This window comes from Crocodylus siamensis, chromosome 3 (genome assembly GCF_052110815.1).
Source record: "Crocodylus siamensis isolate JL-2025a chromosome 3, ASM5211081v1, whole genome shotgun sequence".
In the NCBI taxonomy this organism is placed as follows: Eukaryota; Metazoa; Chordata; order Crocodylia; family Crocodylidae; genus Crocodylus; species Crocodylus siamensis.
The window spans coordinates 134,261,002-134,280,653 of record NC_143397.1 but is presented as its reverse complement, the minus strand read 5'-3'; the positions used below and the strand labels follow the sequence as shown (position 1 = coordinate 134,280,653).

Genomic DNA, 19,652 nt, shown 5'->3' with positions numbered 1-19,652 from the left:
TATATCCACCTCCACGCCCAGATCCAAGCAGGAGCGAGAGCCTGAAGATCCTGCCAGTTTGACAGACCTAATTTGCTTTTAGTCATTCCTAGCTAAAACAGCTTAGTCTCTGAGGTACCCCACATTTATTTTGCAAGGGAAGGAACTAACCAGAAAGGCACAGCAGACGTATGCAACAGTGCGCCAAGTAACTGGAAGTGAGAATGTTTATAGTCCTCCAGGAAACAAAGACAAACAGCAACAGTACCATATCCCTAAGAAGTCATTGAATACTTTGGTATGATAATTGATTATTATTCATTGATTAAAGCTGGCAACAGAACACACTCTCAAGATGACTTTCTAATTAAAGAGCCACAGACTTCAAAGTCTATTTCAGGCTTTTGGACCTACATACCAAAATAAATTTTACTGTTTATAATGTAAAAAAGTAAAATTCCCTGCAAGTTAGACAAGAATTTTAAAACAGCAAACAGTAAAATGGCAAAACTTAAAATAAGGAACTAATCAATGCTATCAAAATGGCTTCAGCCTGTCTTGAGGACTCTAATCATTTCCAGATGATAACACAGGACTGATTGGATGTCTCTGGCAGCTATTCTTATCAAGGCCTGATTACAAGTACAATAAGAAAAGAAAAGAAAAATTGGTTAGTGCAGATTGGCCAAATGGGCCTGTGGAAACTTGCACACAGTCTGCTTCGATCAAGGAAAAGTGATGTAAATCTGTTTGAACTAGTGATAGAGGCTGCAAGAAAAGACAACAATCGCTTATGGTCATTTCCAGACAATGTTGAAATGTACTGCACAGATGCAGGCAAATGTCCCTTGAAGAAAACCACCCAGAGTCTGACTTCATGGTAAAGAAAAATCCATATGCAAACCCCTGCAGTCCCTATGAAGTAGCAAATGTTAGTAAGGGTGCCATGTGTGCATATACCCAGAATTGCCTGGCTGTCATAACACTTTAAAGCATGGGAACTGGTGCCATCTTAGTCACATGCCCCCCAGCAACCAGTCAGCGACTGGGGAAGGGGCCCTCGCGGCTGATCTTGCTGACTTGGGGAGGTCCACCCACAGCCAATCTCATGAACAGGGGCGAGTTCCCCCCCTGGCCAATCATGAGGCAGCCGATCGCTGCAGCCACTTCTGGAAGTGGCTGCAGCCACTTCTGGGACCACTGCTCCCTGGCTGGTACTCACAGGGGGTGAACCAGAGCTCCTACCTGCCCTCCCAAGCAGCAAGTGCGGCCAGTCAGGGGGTGCATTGGCAGTCTCAGGGGGTACACATGCACCCCCTACACGTTGCCACTGCTTTAAAGCTCTCTTTAATTGCACACAACTTTAACTTCACCCAAAGAATAAGCAAATCACTTGGCAACAGTATTTGCACAGTTGTAAGAGAACTGCCCTTTCATTACTGATTATTAGTACTCTGCCTCCACTGTTCCAGGCCCTTGAAGAAATACATAACAAAAAGATGGTCCCTGTCCAAACAACTTGCTATCTGAAGATGAGATGCAAGACCATCAGGGGGTATGATGAAGAAAAAACAAGGTGACAGTGAGACAACTACAAATACTCCATACCCCCTGCTTAAGTATTTTTGAAGCAACATATCAGAGAAATATTCAAGAAGGATCTGAGAGAGGACAAAGGGATATGTTGGGGCTACAACACATGGGAGAAAAGAAAGAAGTGCTACCTGGAAGAGTCAATATCTCAAAGGCATGGGAAACACAGATGAAAGCTAGGCCACAAAGAGCCTTCAGGTGAAGTCAGACAGTTTGTATTGGTTGTGGTAGGGCAAGTGGAACCAGTGGAAGGACAAAAAAGGGGACTGATATAGTTGAAATAATGAGTTAGGAAAATGCCCTCTGCAGCAGATGGCTGAATGGATATAAGGAGAGGTAGGGGTAATATGGCATTTTTCAAAGGCTATAAGGGAAGATGTTGTCATTAAGATATAAGACAATGGACTGGTGGTGATTTAGCTATGTGAATAGAGAGGGATGTCTAGCTCTAAGAGAAGCCAATCAGAAAGACGCAGACAGGGACGGGAATGTGCAAGTCTAGAAAGACATGGGTCAAAGATTATGGGCCTGAATGACAGGAAGGTTATCCACAGTGAGAAAGGAAAGAGGAAGAAAATCCACTACACTTTTGTCACCAAAATTAATTTAAAATAAAAAAAAACTGAGGCAGCTAACAATTATTTTAGAAAACCTTTTCAGTGCTCTTATTAAAGGTTTTAGGGCATGTGTAGATTAAACAGGGGCCCTAAATTGAAGCAGTAGGTTTTTAAAAACACTGCTTCAATTTAAGGCAAAGTAAACCCCTGTGTCATGTACACCCATGTCTTACCTGCCTCTCCAGCAGCAGGGAGGGGAGGGCAAGCTGCCAGTGGGCAGAGCAGTCCCTAGGCCGCAAGGGGAGCGTGGCTGGTACTTCCCTCCATGGCAGCGGCACACCCCCCCACAAAGCAGCACCACCCACAGGCACCCAGATCAGGTGGTCCCGAGGGGCACTACAGCCATGGAGTGATGGACCGGGTCACCGCGCAGCTTATACAGGCAAGCAGGCTCCAGGGGAAAAAAAAAAAAAGAAGAGATCAGGCTCACCGCTTTTATTTTTCCTTTGGTGGTGCCTGCCTTCCCGGGCTGCTGCCAGGCTGCCTGTATGGGCTGCTTGCACAGCCCCTGAGCCACGCAGACCCTGGTGCTTCGCTCTGCGGCTGTACGGCAGCAAACTAAAACTCCTCAGAAGTGTTTTAGTTTGCTGTGCCCCAAAGTAATTTAAAGCGCGTTACACTGCCGAATGTGCTACAGCTGCTGGAATTGATGTGCAATATGCCGCCAACATGTGCAAACACCAACACCATTATTAAAGAGGTTCAAAAGCATTTAACCCACTTTAAAGAGTTTTGCACACATGCCCCTCATTCCATCTACACACACCCTTAATTACTGAAACTGATGAAGCAAGGTGTGTTTGGTGATGTCTTTTATTAAACCAACAATATAATTATGAATGAAGCTGGGTAAGTTTCTAGAACAAGGCTAATACGCTACTGAAGCTATGGAAATATATGACCTAATCTCATATTTTTTAGACAGTCTTCTCAATCAGCTGGAAAAAATAGATTATTATTATGTCCAAAACGGTAAAAGAAAAGTAGCCAGATCTCTGATAACCAAAATAAATCATCCATGGTATGCATTAGTATACATTCCAGTTGTATCACTGGATGCGCAATTGATGGTAGCTTGACTTCTCTCTGCTTGGCTGCTGTACTTAATATCCACCTTCTTTTATCTGGAAGGCAAAACAAGTGTAAATGGTAAGGACCACTAACAACTGCTTATTCTTGGAATAAGCAACACTAACTTCACCACCATATGCAACTTAAACAGGATAATTTTATCTGGTGATATTTTAGATAGAGGAAGTCAACCTGCATTATAGTCTACCTTTGCTCTTAACTCTTTATTAGCCTGATGGGAGTCAACAAAGAATAACATTTTAGCCAGCACAAAACTAGACAATGAATAATATATGCTCTAAACAGATGCCACCCTAATCTAATTAAAAGAAAAACACTGGCTTAGATACAGGTTTTAATTTGGGGCCTGATCATGTGAAGACTTAGGTCTCAGAGTTCAGTGCAGTATCAGGGCCTCTCTCTTACACCTAAAAATGGTTCAACATTTCTGGTGTGACACCTGAAACCTCCACACAGCATTCCTCTGGTTTCATCCTGAATTTAAGAATCAACCAGGTATCTGGAAGGTTACCTCAAGGTGGCAATATTCTTGAAGGAGTCTAGATTTCTTTACTTTTTCATATCACAATGCGAGAATCCTGTGCTGCTGTGCTATACAAGATTGAAACAAAATCAGATGAAATTCTGTTCATACTCAATTCAGGGTTCATTCATACTGGAAAATTAAAATGAAACTTGACATATATGAACAAATAAGTTTGTAAAAGCCCCTTAAAACTGAAAATGCCAAGTTTCATATAGAACTAAAAAACTAGAGTGAGGCCCATGCCAAAGTTTTGGCCTTGTACATCTGCTAACTTTGGAGAACACCACCATGTTTAGTATGTGGGTAAAACTGGGAGACTGCAAGGAATGAAATGGCTTCATGGTAAAGATACAAAAGAGGGCAATAGTGAAAAGTAATGGGTCCAAAATACAGGCTCTGTCACTGACTCATCATGTGCAAGATGAAAATCAAGTAAAGTAATCCAATGAAGTCATCTTACTAAAGGTTATACTATGCATCTCTGATTTAGTTCGTCTGTATAAGGTATGAACCTACCTTGTCTCCTGCCCGACTCCAGACTACCTCTCTCTGCGGGCTAGAAATGTCACTTAATCTCTATAACTTAGTTTACTTGCACTAAAGAGAATACTGTACAACAAAGAGAAAATTTAGGTAAATGTCCCCTCAGCTCCCCAGCCCCAGCAAGGGCAGACAGGGGTGGAGGTCTGGCCAGGCAGGGGTTTAATTTCCCCCTTCATGTGCCACCAGCAGGGACCGGAGCCAGATCTGCCCACACTCACTCCTTGCTCCCTGCCCAGAATAGGCCCCTGCCTGTCCCCTCCACCAGAGGCTGGAGGGAGGAGGAATAACACCATTCCTGCCCAGCAGTGCCTCCTCCCTGCTGCTGCAGTGGGAGGCTGGGGGCAGGGCCCTTATTGGGGGAGCAGCCCCTGTCATACTGCAGGGGAGCGCAAGCCCCTACCCAGTGAGGGGCTGCACTGCGGGACTGGCAGGGCTGTGGCTGGCTGTGTGTGGCAGCGCTGGGGTCCCAAGCGGGCCAGATCCCTGCAAGCCCCCCCGCAGTGCTCTACAGCGCAGCCGCTCACTGGGAAGGGGCTCGCACTCCGAGAAGCTGTGACAGGCTGGTGTCCATCACGGTCACTCACCAGTCGCTGCTCCAGCTGGGACCAGGCCTGGCCCTCGTCGCTGTTCTGTGCTCAGGACAAGCCCCCTCCCGGCAGAAGGGGGCTTATTCGGCTGCTGGCACTGGAGCACGGTCTGCCTGGCCAGACTGCAGCTGCTGCTGTTCTGTGCTGGGGCCAGTGGCTGAATAAGCCCCCTCTGGCCAGGAGGACGCTGGCCCCAGCACAGAGCAGCAGCGGCTGGAGCCCAGCCGGGCAGACTGTGCTCCAGGAGTGTTGCTTATTACTATTTTGGCCAGATATTTCATGATGCTTGACAGATGCTTGACACGGTGCTTGACAGATAAAAGATTAGATATGGCCCTCTGGTAAACATCTGCACCAGCAGGAGTATGTGGGGGGAAAGGGGACTGTTTTTGAAAGGGACTTCCCTAAAGTGAAGAAAATAATATTTTATTTTAAAATTCAGTGGCCCAATCCCGCAGTCACCTCAGGCAATTTTTGTACCTAAAAGCCACTGCAGTTTTTATACCTAAAAGACTAACTCATTCAGACAGGCATAATCTTACACAAGCTATAGCCTACTTCATCAGATGCTATGAATGTACAAATAGTCCATTCACAGAATCAGTCTCTAAGTTGACACACTGACCTGCCTTCTGTCTCTCTCTAGGTCTGGGTTAAGACAGTTGCAGAACTGCTGCTCTCCCCAAGTCCCCATGTGCATAAGATACATTGTGGTATTAAGCAAACACTTGAATTGCTATCTATGCAACTTGAAGAGTGGAGTAATTAATGCATCTAGATTTGGAAGGACAAAGGAAACTGACATCCCACTATGATCGATGGTCATTGATCTGACTCTAATTAGTAATAAAAAAGGTCTCTTTTAAAACACTGGAAGTATATATTTTCTCTTGACTATTCATTCTACCTCAGGACTGGTTACCTGATACATTAGACTCAAATTTCTACCAAAACATCTCTTTTTAAAAATCATTTCACATATTCACCTTTGAGAGTAACATAGTTAAACAAATAAGCAAAATTAACACCCGCTGCCCTTATCTTTGCCTCATGTGCTACAGTCCATTGCCAGAGGGGCTCCAGTCCAGACAGAAATATCTGGCCACAATAGTAATATGTGTATGTATGTATAATATAAACATAAACGTTTAATAACAACCACCAGCTCACTAGGGAAATTACATCTTAAATCCACTGGTTAACATAGATTTTTATCCTGTCTATATAACTATGTATGTTCCAAAGTAGTAGGGTGGGGTGACAGGGCAGCCACCCTGGGGATTGTCGGGTAGGGGGAGCAGAAGAAAAATGGTTGCTGTTGTAGCCATGCAATTATGCCAGCAGCACAACAGCAAATGCAAGTTGCCGCTGGCCCCACATATGGCAGCTCCCCCACGCACCAGGCCATATCATTATGCCTGTGTTCCAAATAAATGCATCTTATCCAGGGGTGGGAGAAGGTGCAAAATGAGTAGAATGAGGCTCTCTGCAGGCTGAAATTAGAGCATGGAGCTGTGACATCAGGCCAATGGGACTGCCCATGCGGGCCAGAAATGTGATAGTAGAGCGAGTGGTAGCAGCATTAGTTACTGTGGCGCTAGAGCTGCAGCAGCCACCTCTTTCCCCCACGAAATTTCCAGCCTGCGGGCAGCCCCACAGTTCCGCATCTGGCCCACAGGGCTGGAAATGTTTTCACAGGGGAGCAGCAGTTTCTCACCCTGCTGCCAAATTTCTAGCCCTGTGGACCAGATGGTACTGTCCACGAGCTGAATTTAGTCCCTGGGCTGGAACTCAGAGACCCCTGTTCTATCCATTTTTCCATCTTACTGATCTCCTGGAGGTATTTGTACCTTGTGGTAGTAAGTTCCACAGGTCAATTTTTCATTGTTATTTTCTTTTATAATTTTTCAATTCATTGCCTTTAAACTCTATTAGATGTCTTTTTTTTGTATTTATTATGAAAAAGGGTAAATATAACACCTGATTCACCCTGTTTAAATTACTTCACAAATCTCTATCACAGCCAAGGCAATTTTTTTTCAATGACCAGCCCCAGCTCTTGTTTCCTTTGAGACTTATCCATATGTTGCTCTTCAAAGCAGGCTAGAAAGGGATGCTCTGTTAAAAGGTTTTTGAGCCAGAGGAAAAAAGTCTATTTGAGATTGATGCCCCGACTTGTCTCAAAGCACAGGGCTGGAGAGCAACCTGCATGCAGGCTTATGGGAGTATTACTATCATAATTCAGTTGAAATCTGGCCCTAAGCAAGGTGACCCTAAATCACTTGCTCCTATAAAACACACTGAATTTCAGGTAAACCTCAAAATGAGGACTTAAGCACTATCACTTAAAAAGTAGATACTGTTATTATCTATATAGGAACACATTTAAAATAGGGTCTATATTGTTAGCCTGATAGTATAAGCAATGGAATTTTCTTTTTTGTGAAACTCCCTGGCTGTGAGGTTGTGCTGGTGATTTCTGTGAGATATTCTCCTTGGCTTCAAGTATATCTCCAGGCACCTTTTCAAAGCAGGTACTCTTAGGAAAAATTAATTATTTTTTTTTCTTTTTTTTTAACTTGGTAAGTTTTGTCTGCTTAACAGAATTAGATTCTGGCACAGAGTTCATGAAAGATCTCTGATTATTTTGATTCCCTGAACTGATTAGATGAAGATACCAAGTTCAGCAAGTCATGTGACCACATCGTCAAGTTACATAAAGGGAAACCTCACCTGTTTCATGTGGTGTACAACAAGATGAAAGAAAGTGATGCAGCTTTAAAGCAGGATGAAGAACAGACAGCAGTAAAGCTGGTAATAACTGGACTGTATAATTAAAATTGTAATACTGTGTGTTTTGCTAAGCTTGGATTAGCACATGATGATCTCCAATGTTTTATACACTTAAAGGTTGCCTAAGGTGGCTTTCAGTGGTTTACATTTTTTTCTTCAAATAAGAGCTTTTAAAATATGTGGGTAGTACTGATTATTTTTCCCTTTAAGGTAAAAATGAATCATTCTAAACATGCTCTAAGGGGAAACGGCAAAGTCTGGCCCATGAGCCAGATCAGGTCCATAGCAGACTCCATTTCCCAACAGCCTCTGCCCATGTCACTGTAGCCTGTTTCCATGGAAACCCCAGCAGCAGGTGGGGCCAGACAGCCCAGGGACAGGGTTTCCATGGAGACCAGTCCCAGCAGGGCTGGCAAGGCTCAGGGCTGGGTGAGGAACTGCTACAGGGCCAGGGATTGGATCTTGCAGTAGTGACAGCATGGGCAGGAGCCAGGGCAGATCTGCGATTCGCTGCCCAAACACACCAGGTAGGGGCATGCAGGCAGGGGATCAAGGCTCTGCCCCAGCTCTGGATCACACTGTCCCCACTGCAAGAGCCCAGCCCCAGCCCTGGAACAGTTCCCTGCCCAGCCACACGGCCTGCTAGCACTGCTGGGGCTTGTCGCCATGCAAACCCTACCCCTGTGCTGTCATGGCCCCACCACTGCTGGGGTCTCCAGTGATACAAGCAAGGGCTGCTGGCCACCAGCCCAATTGCCATTTTGCTCACCCCTGCTCTATAATTTCTAATGCATTTCCCAGATCACTCACATGGAATTTACATTGCTGCCCTCCAACAGATCTTAACTTTAACATTTTGCTAGAAACTTTTATAGAGTAGACTATTACATATAGTCCGTTTGATAAATTGTATGTAATAACTACTACTTACTGTACAAAATTTCATTGTCTCATTGAAGGCTGAAGTTTGTCCAAAGGCTAATAAGAGTGCCTGTACATGAGCACGGAAGCTGCTCTGATGCCCTGTAATTAACAGTGTGTCAGAACAGACTCGATTAATCGAGTCTGCTGGATCCTGGCAATTACTGTGCTCCAGCAGCCTCCTGCATCTTGTATATCAGTGTCCCCGCACTTCAAAATGGTGGCAGGGCCATTTGAACCAAAGTTCATTCAACAAGCTTTAGTTCAAAAGCCCATGCCACCGTTTTGAAACAGGGAGACACTGATGCATGAGACATTGCTGCACTTGAATTAGAGCTGCTCTCAGAAATGCTCTTGCTAAAGCGACACCTCCACCCTCACCAGAGCATGTATAAAAGTGCTCTAAGAGGCTTTCTCACCCACATGTTTGTCTGTCTCTTACAATACATGCCATCTCTTTGGATCAGAGACTAACCTAATATCTGAATTTCAGGTAGCACAATGGAGCCCTAGCCCCTGACTGAAGCCTTCTAGGGTTTGTTATAATATAAATAATACTTGTGACTCCTTAACTGACTCCAGAGATAACATGGGTCATGTTTACACTGATAGGTGGAGCTGACCTTATGGCTGTCCTCAATCCCACACTATAAACACATGTACTTGACCCTAGTGGCAGCCCTACTAGACCCAGGAAGCCTTGTCAAATTCTAGGATCTGAAGTCAACTCCACCCCTGCTTTCCTCCAAGCTACCCCTTTCTGCAGCTGGTTTAAAACTTACCCAGAAATACAAGTCGCACTACAGGAAGCCACAGTAGCAATCCTTCAATTCCTATTCCTGCCTTCCAAACCTACTGCATCCAACATCCTCTCTCTCTTACCGGTAAAAAGAGAGAAACCCAGGAGAGAGAAGTTCCAATTCCTAGAAGGGGTCTGAGACAAAGTTTTAATGACACGTTGATGTGAATGAAGGTGTCTTATAAGCATGGATCCTGGTTTTCTCTGATTAAGAAGTCACAAACTCTCTGATAAAAGACCCCAAATCTGTTATTAAAATTAAAAGCCCCCTGCACCCCACTCTGCTGGTGCCTCTCACTCACACCCCCAATAACCCCCCCAGCCCTACTGGTACCCCTCACTCACCCTCAAAGCCATCCCAACCTTGCTGGTGGCCCTCATTGCCCCCACAACAGCCCCCTGCCCTACTTGTGCCTCTTGCCTCCACCCATAGCCCCTGCCCCCCAGCCACCGGGGCTAGGGACCCAAGTCTGCAGCTCCCTGCCCCAACAGCAGGCAGCTGCAGCACAAGCAGCATGGAGCTGGATCCCCAACTGCTCTGACTGCTCGGGTGGGGCCAGGGCTGGCTCCTGGTTCCCCCAGCCTTGCCGGTGCCCCTAGCCATGGCCCGCAACCCCCCAGCTCTGCCAGAGGGGCCCCCAGACCCCTGCAAGCCCCATTTACCTCAGGCTCCAGAAGCAAAGAGTGAAGCTGAGCCAAGCAGAGCTGTGGCTGACTGAGAGCCTCAGGTCCCTCCCTTCCCTCTTCCCCTCCTCCTCTGAGCAGGGCTGGGGGTTTCCCTCCCTGTTTTCAAAAAGCTCTTGCAGGCTGAAGCTCAACCAGGCTACAGCGCTGTTTGCAAAAGCAGGGAATCCGTGGGTTTCACTGCATTTTCTCTGATAAAAAGGGGAAACTCATGGTTTTCTCTGTTTTTCCGTGAGAAACAGAAAACCAGGATCCCTGCTTATAAGCCACAGGGGCCTCAGATGGGGCTGTACCAGAGAGAATGCTACAAGAGAGTGTATAAAAATTTAAGATCAAGCAAGTCTCATTGCGATCCAGTAGGATAACTAAGTCAGGAGAGGAAGAAGGGAAGGTGGAGGAGGAAGGCACATGCATAGCAGCCACTGCAGTGATGGCCCAGCTGTTGCTGGCAGCCTGACTGCAGCTACCACCCCTACATTGCCATCACTGAGCACAGAACTGACTAGTTACACCTCTGTTTCATACTACTGTAGGTTGCTTTTCCTGCAACAATCACATTCTTCTACCCTACCAACTTGTAAAGCCCTATCACCTCAAGGATAAAAGTTTCATATTATTTGTCAATGATAGTTTAGCTCCATTGGTATTAGCTACATATAGTGTAAATTGTCTATTACTCATGGCCACCATTTCCAGCTCTGCTCAGAGCAAATTTGGCTAACAGCTCTTAATGCTGCATTATAGGCTGTTCAGGAGGGACAGGATAGGAAGGAAAGGTGGGAGCGTGGCACTCTATATTAAGGAGGAATACACATCCTCGGCAATTAGCAAAGAATCGGAGGAGGGACACTCTGAAGTGCTTTGGGTTAGAATACAAGGCAGTCGAGGGGAAAGAGACTTAACGGTGGGGGTCTACTACAAACCTCCCAACCAAGGGGAAGAGCTAAACCAGGAATTCTTAAGTCAGCTCATGGAGGTAAAGTCAAACGATGTGGTCATCATGGGGGACCTGAACTTTCCTGACATCTGCTGGGAAGAGCAGTCAGCCAGGTCTGACCGCTCACATAAGTTCCTAGCCAGAATGCAGGACCTCCATCTAACCCAAGAGGTGCACAGCCCCACCAGGAGAGATGCCTTGCTGGACCTGGGGCTGGCCACGGGTGATGACCTGGTGAGGGGGCTGTGGGTGCTTGACCACATGGGCGACAGCGATCCTCACCTGCTGGAATTCACCATCCAGCGCAAGGTGGCAAAGGCCTACAGCAAGGCAGCAGTCCTAGATTTCAGGAGTGTGGACTTCAATGAGCTAAGGAGAATAGTCGGGGAAGCACTGAGGTCCCGGAGGGGAGGGATCCCAGGTGTCCAAGGAGAGTGGTTGCTCCTTAAGGAGAGGATCCTCCAAGCTCAAAGGGAGGTAATCCCAACACAGATCAAAGGGAGCAGGAGGGCACATAAGCCCCCATGGCTCACCAAAACCATCCGGGAATGTCTCCTAGCTAAAAGGGAGGCATACACCCAAAGGAAGGGAGGGGCCATCACCAGGGAGGAGTATATTGCAGCTGCTCAGGGATGCAGGGGGGGGCAGTCAGGAAGGCCAAGGTGGAGATGGAACTGGGACTACCTTCCAGGATCAAAGACAACAAGAAGTGCTTTTTTAAATACATAGGGGGCAAATAGAAGGTTCCGGGTAACATGGGGCCTCTGCAGGACACGCTAGGAAATTTGGTTGTCACACCAGATGACAAAGCCAACTTATTTAACAATTTCTTTGCCTCCATTTTCCTGAGCCAGGGACTGGAAGAGTCACCCCACCTCTGGGCCCCCCTTAGATCCCAGGGGAGGTGCACCTAGGCCAAGGGTTAGTGAGGAACTAGTTAGGGAACTTCTGGAAGGACTGGACGTATTCAAATCAGCTGGTCCAGACGATATCCATCCCAGAGTACTGAGGGAATTGGCTGAGGTTATTGCGGGAGCCCTGGCATGGCTTTATGAGCACTCGTGGTGCTCTGGTGTGGTGCCAGAGGATTGGAAGAGGGCCAACGTGGTTCCCATTTTCAAAAAGGGCAGGAAGGAGGACCCGGGAAACTATACGCCAGTTAGTCTTACCTCAATCATGGGCAAGCTTTTTGAGAAAATTATTCTGGCACATAGCAACGAGGGGCCAGCAGGGGAGATTATGCTTAGGGGCAATGAACACGGGTTCATTAGTGGCAGGTCCTGTCAGACCAACCTGGTGACCTTCTATGACCAGATCACCAAATCCTTAGATGCACGGGTAGCAGTGGACATAGTCTTCCTGGACGTTCGGAAGGCCTTCAACACTGTCTCTCACCCCATTCTCATTAAGAAACTGGGGGACTGTGGTGTCAACACCCACAGTCAAATGGGTCACCAACTGGCTGGAGGGCCGCAACCAGAGAGTGGTGGTGGATGGGTCATTTTCGACTTGGAGGGATGTGGGCTGTGGGGTTCCACAGGGCTCGGTCCTCGGGCCGGCACTGTTCAACATCTTCATCAGTGACTTGGACGAGGGGGTGAAAAGCACCCTGTTCAAATTTTCTGATGACACTAAGATGTGGGCGGATGTGGGCACACTAGAAAGGAGGAATAGGCTGCAATCGGACCTAGACAGGTTACAGGGGTGGGCGGATGAGAATAGGATGGGATTCAGCACTGACAAGTGCAAAGTGATGCACCTGGGGAGGAACAACTGGCACCATACCTACAGGTTGGGGAACTCCCTTTTTGTCAGTACAGAGGCAGAAAAGGATCTTGGAGTCATCACTGATGCCAAGATGAACATGGGGTGGCAGTGTGGGGATGCAGTCAGGAAGGCCAACCACACCTTGTCATGCATCCACAGATGCATCTCAAGCAGGTCCAAGGAGGTGATCCTCCCCCTCTATGCGGCATTGGTCAGGCCCCAGATGGAGTACTGCATCCAGTTCTGGGTGCCGCACTTCAAGAGGGATGTGGACAACATGGAGAGGGTCCAGAGGAGGGCCACTCGCATGATCGGGGGCAGCAGGGCAGGTCCTACGAGGAGAGGCTGCGGGACCTGAACTTGTTCAGCCTCCACAAGAGAAGGCTGAGTGGGGATATAGTTGCCTGTTACAAACTAGTCAGAGGAGACCAGAAGGCATTGGGGAGGTCCCTGTTCCCCCGTGCACTACCAGGAGTGACCAGGAATAACGGTCACAAGCTGGCAGAGGGTAGATTTAGGCTAGACATCAGGAGGCGCTACTCCACGGTCAGGGGTGGCTAGGATCTGGAACCAGCTCCCAAGAGAAGTGCTGCTGGCTCCTACCCTGGGGGTCTTTAAGGGGAGGTTAGATATACATCTTGCTGGGGTCATTTAACCCCAGTACTCTTTCCTGCCATGGCAGGGAGTTGGACTCGGTGATCTTCTCAGGTCCGTTCCGACCCTAGAAACTCTGCAACTTCAGCACCATGAAGATGCTGATGCATCTCAGGAGGCACCACCCCCTTGCCCTTGCTCCTCCTGAGCCTGGCACCAGTGGGAGCATGCCCAAGAAGAAGTCCCCTCTGGTTTCAAAGACCCCATTGCCCTGAAGCAGATGCAGGCCACCCTGGAACAGTGCAGCAAAGGGAGACAGAAAGAGGGTGCATTGCAAAGATGAGCAAAATCACCCAGAGTATTGGGGAGATGCTTGCTCTGGATGGCCAGCCCTTCTCCCTAGTTGAGCAGCTAGAGTTCTGGCTCGTGGTGCTTGTGGCCCCATCCTACCAAGTGCCTGTATGTACCACCTTCAGCATGATGGTGGTGTCCTCCCTGTTTGAGGCATGCATGCGTGAGGGAGGAGCTGCACGAGGCAGGTTCACAGGTGGCGTTGCACTTCACTTTGGACAGCTGGAGTAGCCAGGGGATCATGCGGGACAAACAGCCTGACGAAAGGTTTTTAAACCTGAAAGCTTGCAAAGGAGAATTTCTCCAACTATTCAGTTGGTCTAATAAAAGATATCAGATTCACCCTAAGAACCTTGTCTGGGCTATGTCCTTAGACCAACACGGCTACAACCTATACCCTTTAACACACACACGTGACATGAGTTTTGCTTTCAGCAGTTTGAGGTGCAGTTTCACAGAAACCCCTGCACTACTCTGCCTGAAACCTGGCAGGCCTCCCTCATGCCCACACAAGGGCCTATGTATGTATGTGGCAGGGCAGGTACTAATGAGGGCAGGCATTTAATGCCCTGCTCTCAGAGCTGGAGGCGGCAGTTTAGTTTCTCACCAGCACAGCTAGCAGGGGAAGAACATCTCTCTGCTGAGCTCCTGTGCCAGGAAGAACTTGGAGGTATAAGGGCTAGGGCTATAGGGGAAGGAGAAGGCCCCACATCATCCTGGGAATGACCTAAAACTGCATCCTGCCAGCATAGGAAGGCCTGGGTGGGACTGCTGGTGGCATGGCAGCCCCAGGAAATGCCAGGACCATGAATCTCTCTGGTGAAAGGTGGGTAGGAGGCACTTGATAACCTCCAGCCACTGCACAGTCCTGGCTGGAAAAAGCCCAGACCTGTAAGATCTTTGAGAGTCCTGAGGCTTACTGGTTGCAGTGGACTGGTTGTTGTGAGGGTGAGAACAGGGGTTACCATGCCTGCAGTTTTCATCCTGCTGCACCTTAAACACACACAACAAAATCACACAGGTCATGAGTTTTGCTTTCAGCACCTTGAGGTGCAGTGTCCCAGAAACCCTTGCACCTATCTCCTTGAAACCTGGCAGGCTTCATAGCCTCAGACGGGGCTAGCAACCCTGCAAGCTTCATCCAAATCAGGCAAGAAACAACAAAGTTATAGGCAGTTTTGTCATTCCCCATTATAGCTTAGAGCCAAAACACCACCGAAATTCCGAAATAGTTCTGAAAGAGTTTAGGCTGAAACTAAATGGGACACTGATTTGAACACTGAAACAAATCACTGTACCTCTGAAATGCCAAATCTGAAACAAAACGAAACACAGCCATTTCGGCAACCCTGCGAAACACCAAAATGAAACACTGTCCCTCTAAAACACCGTATCCGAAACTGAAACGAAACACAGGCATTTTGCACAGCCCCACTGCGCTGGTGTTAGTGACAGTATAAAATTTTAGAAAAATGTAATTAGGGTAAACAAGACCTACATTTTCACAGTGTTAATTGTATTTTGTTTAACTACGCTATCTAGTTTGTTTTAATACAATAAACATCCTACGTCTCCAGGACTAAACTATTCTTTAACTTGCCACATATACAGCCAGTTTTGCAGCCTATTAAAACATAAATTTGGAAGATCAGTGGTGGAATTCAAGTATAAGATTTAGACTATTTGCAACAGTGCAATTGACCAGCAGTAGACAAACATAAATTATATGACATCTGAGAGCTAAATGCTTTAGAGCATGGGGAATCAAAACCATTTATCTGCTATTAGGGAACTCAGAACTATTCTTCAATAAGATCAACATGTGACTGTGTAAATTAACCTCAGCAACATAGCAAATAAAAGAACACAAATATTCTTCCTTCCTTCTCCTCCCTCCCAAAAAACACCTGCTTTTGTACTTCCAGTGGTGAAAATCTGAAATTAAGAGCGTGTGAGTTCTTCTTAGAGGCTGACCAGTCATGAAAGTTTAATAATGTAGTGACTACACTAACTGTTAGGACAGTCCAGTGTTCAAATATAATGGACTTGCTTTTTGAGAGTCATAAATCACAATTTGTAATGAATATAAACAAACCATTGATGATTTGCCTTCCTACTTTACCTCACTTCGAGTTACGAACAACATGTTGATTTTTGGTTAAATACAAGTTCTGGTAATGAGTGAGAAGCACAACAGGCTTTTGGGCACAAGATGCTGTACAGGAGATGCCAGGAAGGTCATTTTGTGCCTGAAAGCTTGTCTAACATTGTTTCCAACTATATAGTTGGCCCAATCATGGGCAACTGGTGCCTCCTAAGTCCCCCGCAGCTGACTGCACTGACACGCTGCTGGCACTTCCAGGATGTGGGGAGACAGTGACGAGCAGCTGGCGCTCTCGGGGGGCACCAGTGCTCTAGCCTGCGCCCCTGCCTGTTGCTTAAGTGGAGAACGCTGACATCATGGGGTGCACCAGAGGTCTCAGGGGGTGCACGTGGCACTGGGTCCAATAAATATATTACTAAATACATTTTTCCGCTCACGTACTCTTTGGAGCCACAACACTTCTGGAACACTATCCTGATCAGTGACAGTCACTGTTACATTGTGGCATGTCTACTGCATATATGCAGATTTTCTTGACAGTAAGAGATCACTATCCAGAGATACGAACCCATGAAATCAGATCTTTCATAAGTAGGCGCAGTTACCCTTGAAGGAAATGCAAGTTATGACTCCCGGATCTACTCCCTTGACTTTCTTTTCTGAAGGCCTGAGTTTCATAGTTTCTAGGTTTCATAGTTTCTAGGGTCGGAAGGGACCTGAACAGATCATCAAGTTGGACCCCCAGACTCGATGAGTTCAAATCCTCCTCTGACCATGAGTGAAATGAAGTGGGATGTGTTTTTGTTTGTTCTGTGTCCATCTCAAGATCATGGAACAATTTAAGAGAGATGCTAGAGGAGGTGATTTGCCCGTGTCATGTCTGCCTGTGGCAGCTGATATCAGTCTCTCACAAAAACATTATTTATTTTTAAAGAACACTTCAATATAGCTTAACAATATTACCACACATCTTGCTCAAGCAAACAATTTTTCCAATCTATATTCAGTGCCAGAGTGACTGCAAAATGAGTTACTGTACCTTAACTCGCTGCCTTGGCTATAGTGACAGGAAGTTAATTAGACAAACTCCAACTGTGTCTGCCGGACCTCAGTTCACATTACCTAAAAGCAAGAGTACCTGCTGCTACTTGCCTCCTTCTTCCCAGAGCGAGCCACACCTGCATCCTGTCCTCCCCCCTGCCCTGGCTGGGTAAGCAGCAGCAGGGCATAGCCCCCACTCCCAGTAATGCAGTGCCCACATCCCACACCCCCTCTTCCCCCCGAGCAACTTGTCCCAGATCCAGCCCCAGTACCTCCCTCCCCCACATCCCTTCTCTTCCCTCTGCCCCAACCCCAACTGACTTACCAGCTGGAGGCAACTGTGCCCAGCATGGTGAGGACTGCTGCCTGTTTACTCTATGGCCGAATCTCTGAATCTTTTCTAAATCGATTCAGAGGCTTCTGCACTGTTTAATAGCTCACACTGCTACTCGAAAACTCAGCAACTTTTGTTGTCCAATAAAAAAGTTAACCATACATATATACTAGGATTCAACAAGCCAGGAAGCAAAATTTTCAAGTCTGGGCTTTTAACTTTTATTATTTATTTTCCCCCCTCATGATCACATACCACCCTTCATTCAAGTCCCTTACCTATACAAGGAGAAATGGATTTGAAAAATCATTTCCTTTTAAATGCCATGAATCTAGAAAAGCTACTGTCATCTTAAATCAGATATTCTGAGTGATACTCAGATGCTTGCACCTAATATCTGGGCTCTGTGTTATATATGGCCTTCTGCTCCCACATTCACAAGAACAGAAGATCCTACCAGATCCAGAAATCTAAGATATTGTTCCACATCACATTGTAAGAGGGGGACAAGGTTAACATACCAAGTTTAACAGACTGCATGTTCAAGTAGCTGTACTTAACAGGTGAAGGGCAAACTTTAAAAAAATTAAAGTACCAGTCTATAAAAAAAATCCCTTTCTTCTCAGATTAAAAAAAAATCCAATGTCTTGGCAAGCATGAATCCATGTACCTGACTCATTGACAAAGGAAATATTACTTAGCAGAAACCCTTTGCAAAAAACCACTGCATGGTTCACACAGAAAGACTCTGCCCACAGAAAAGAACTGGACTGAGGGATAGTATTACTACTGTTCTTTATGTATTATTTGTATAGCATTTAGGGACCTCAATCAGGGATTAGAGTGCCATTGAACTAAGTACTGTAAAAACAGACACCACAAAGGCAGTCCGTAACCTTGAGAACTAATCTTTAGCCCTTCACATGCAGCATCCGGCTACACTGAGGTATGGGAGAGTGTATGTTAATGAATTCAATATACGCCTAAACTGACTGACCACATCTTCTTCAGCAATCTCTCACAGTCGAGGATGATTGTCTTCCAAGATTGTCTTAATCTGCAGGTCCAAAAATGGCTGATGAGGCTGATCTGGGGTTGACAGACACTTGATTAGCCATGTAATCCTACTGCTGCACCACTAGCTCTTCTGGACCTTGTGGACCTGCTTCTATTTGCAATCCTAACTCATGACATCACATCTAAATTTAGTTTGTAATCTCAGCTAAAAGATTTTGCACTTCTGTATTTCTTCTATTTTCACAGTCTGAGGCAATGTAAAACAATGCTTGTGTTAAAATGGCTGAATGAGGTAAATGTCTTCTAACCAACTGAAGGGAAAAAACCCTTGTGCTAAATTCTGTTTCCCAAAATATTTATCTGTCTCTGTAAAATGGCTTGGTAAGTGAGGTCCTTATCCAGAATTAGGGTTTCCAGGTGCTATGATTATATAAAAATAGAAGCACTGGCTGACACGTACGTGTATGCATCCAGATGCACACGCAGGCTTCCAGAGAAGATGCGTAGCAGAAGAAAAAAAGACAAAATACCCACCAATTATTATTGCTGGTTAAATATGGAAGTGATAGCCAATATACTATCAGACAAGAGTAACAACACAGGTAGGCACCAGGGCCGGCCTGTCCTATTCTACAAAACCTGCAGCCACAGGGGGGACCCGCAGCTAATGGGCCCTCTGCATCCAGCCGCTTGCCTCTCTCCCCCACCACCACTGGCTTCTTCAGGGCAAGGAGCCCCAAAACTATGTCTTGCAGGGGGCCCAAAAAAATTGTGGGCCAGCCCTGCTAGGCACTTGGGGCAGCAGCTACATGCAAGAGAGCTTCCAACTGCACAACAGCTGCAGCTGTAGTTTTTTTCAGCCTCCCCCTAAATTGGCTCAGTGGTTGCCCTGCCCTAGTTACACATTGGTCACTATAAAAAAAAGACATACACTAAGCTACTATGCTAGTAGCATGTTAAATTTATACATGCTGAGTAGCGAGGATGTGTACAGCTTAACAGGACAATTCACTTCTGTTTCCCCTCTGGGCTACATCAACCTGCCTGACAGTTTCCAATGTTAAGTAACTCTTCCTTCTTGGCTTGTGAACTCCAAGCTTAAACTGAGGAGGCTGCAGCATACAAGGAAAGAACCCAAAGGTTTCTAACATAGTTCTCCTTCTCTTCAGCTTTAGTAGGAGCAGATGAAGAGGCAATGTTTGGCAGGGCATGCCTGCAAAAAAAATAACAGTATGTAGCCTTTGTGAGCATGCTTCATTTGGAAGGCTTGAATGCTGCAGCCATGCTGCACACTTCTGTTTCTGTAAGTAGAAAGGCTGGGAGGGAGGGAGGGGGAAGCCCTTTCACAGTTCAGCAGTCAAGGCTGGAAGCTA

General features: G+C 46.5%; 1 long non-coding RNA gene across 1 annotated transcript in view; it reads right to left on the bottom strand.

The window, feature by feature from the left end:
- Nucleotides 1-3,205: 3,205 nt before the first annotated feature.
- LOC149868845 (uncharacterized) overlaps nt 3,206-19,652 on the bottom strand; it is a 79,928-nt gene continuing 63,481 nt past the window's right edge. Inside the window, exon 8 of the long non-coding RNA XR_016441039.1 lies at nt 3,206-3,313. This is a non-coding gene — a long non-coding RNA (uncharacterized LOC149868845). The remainder of the gene's footprint in view (nt 3,314-19,652) is intronic.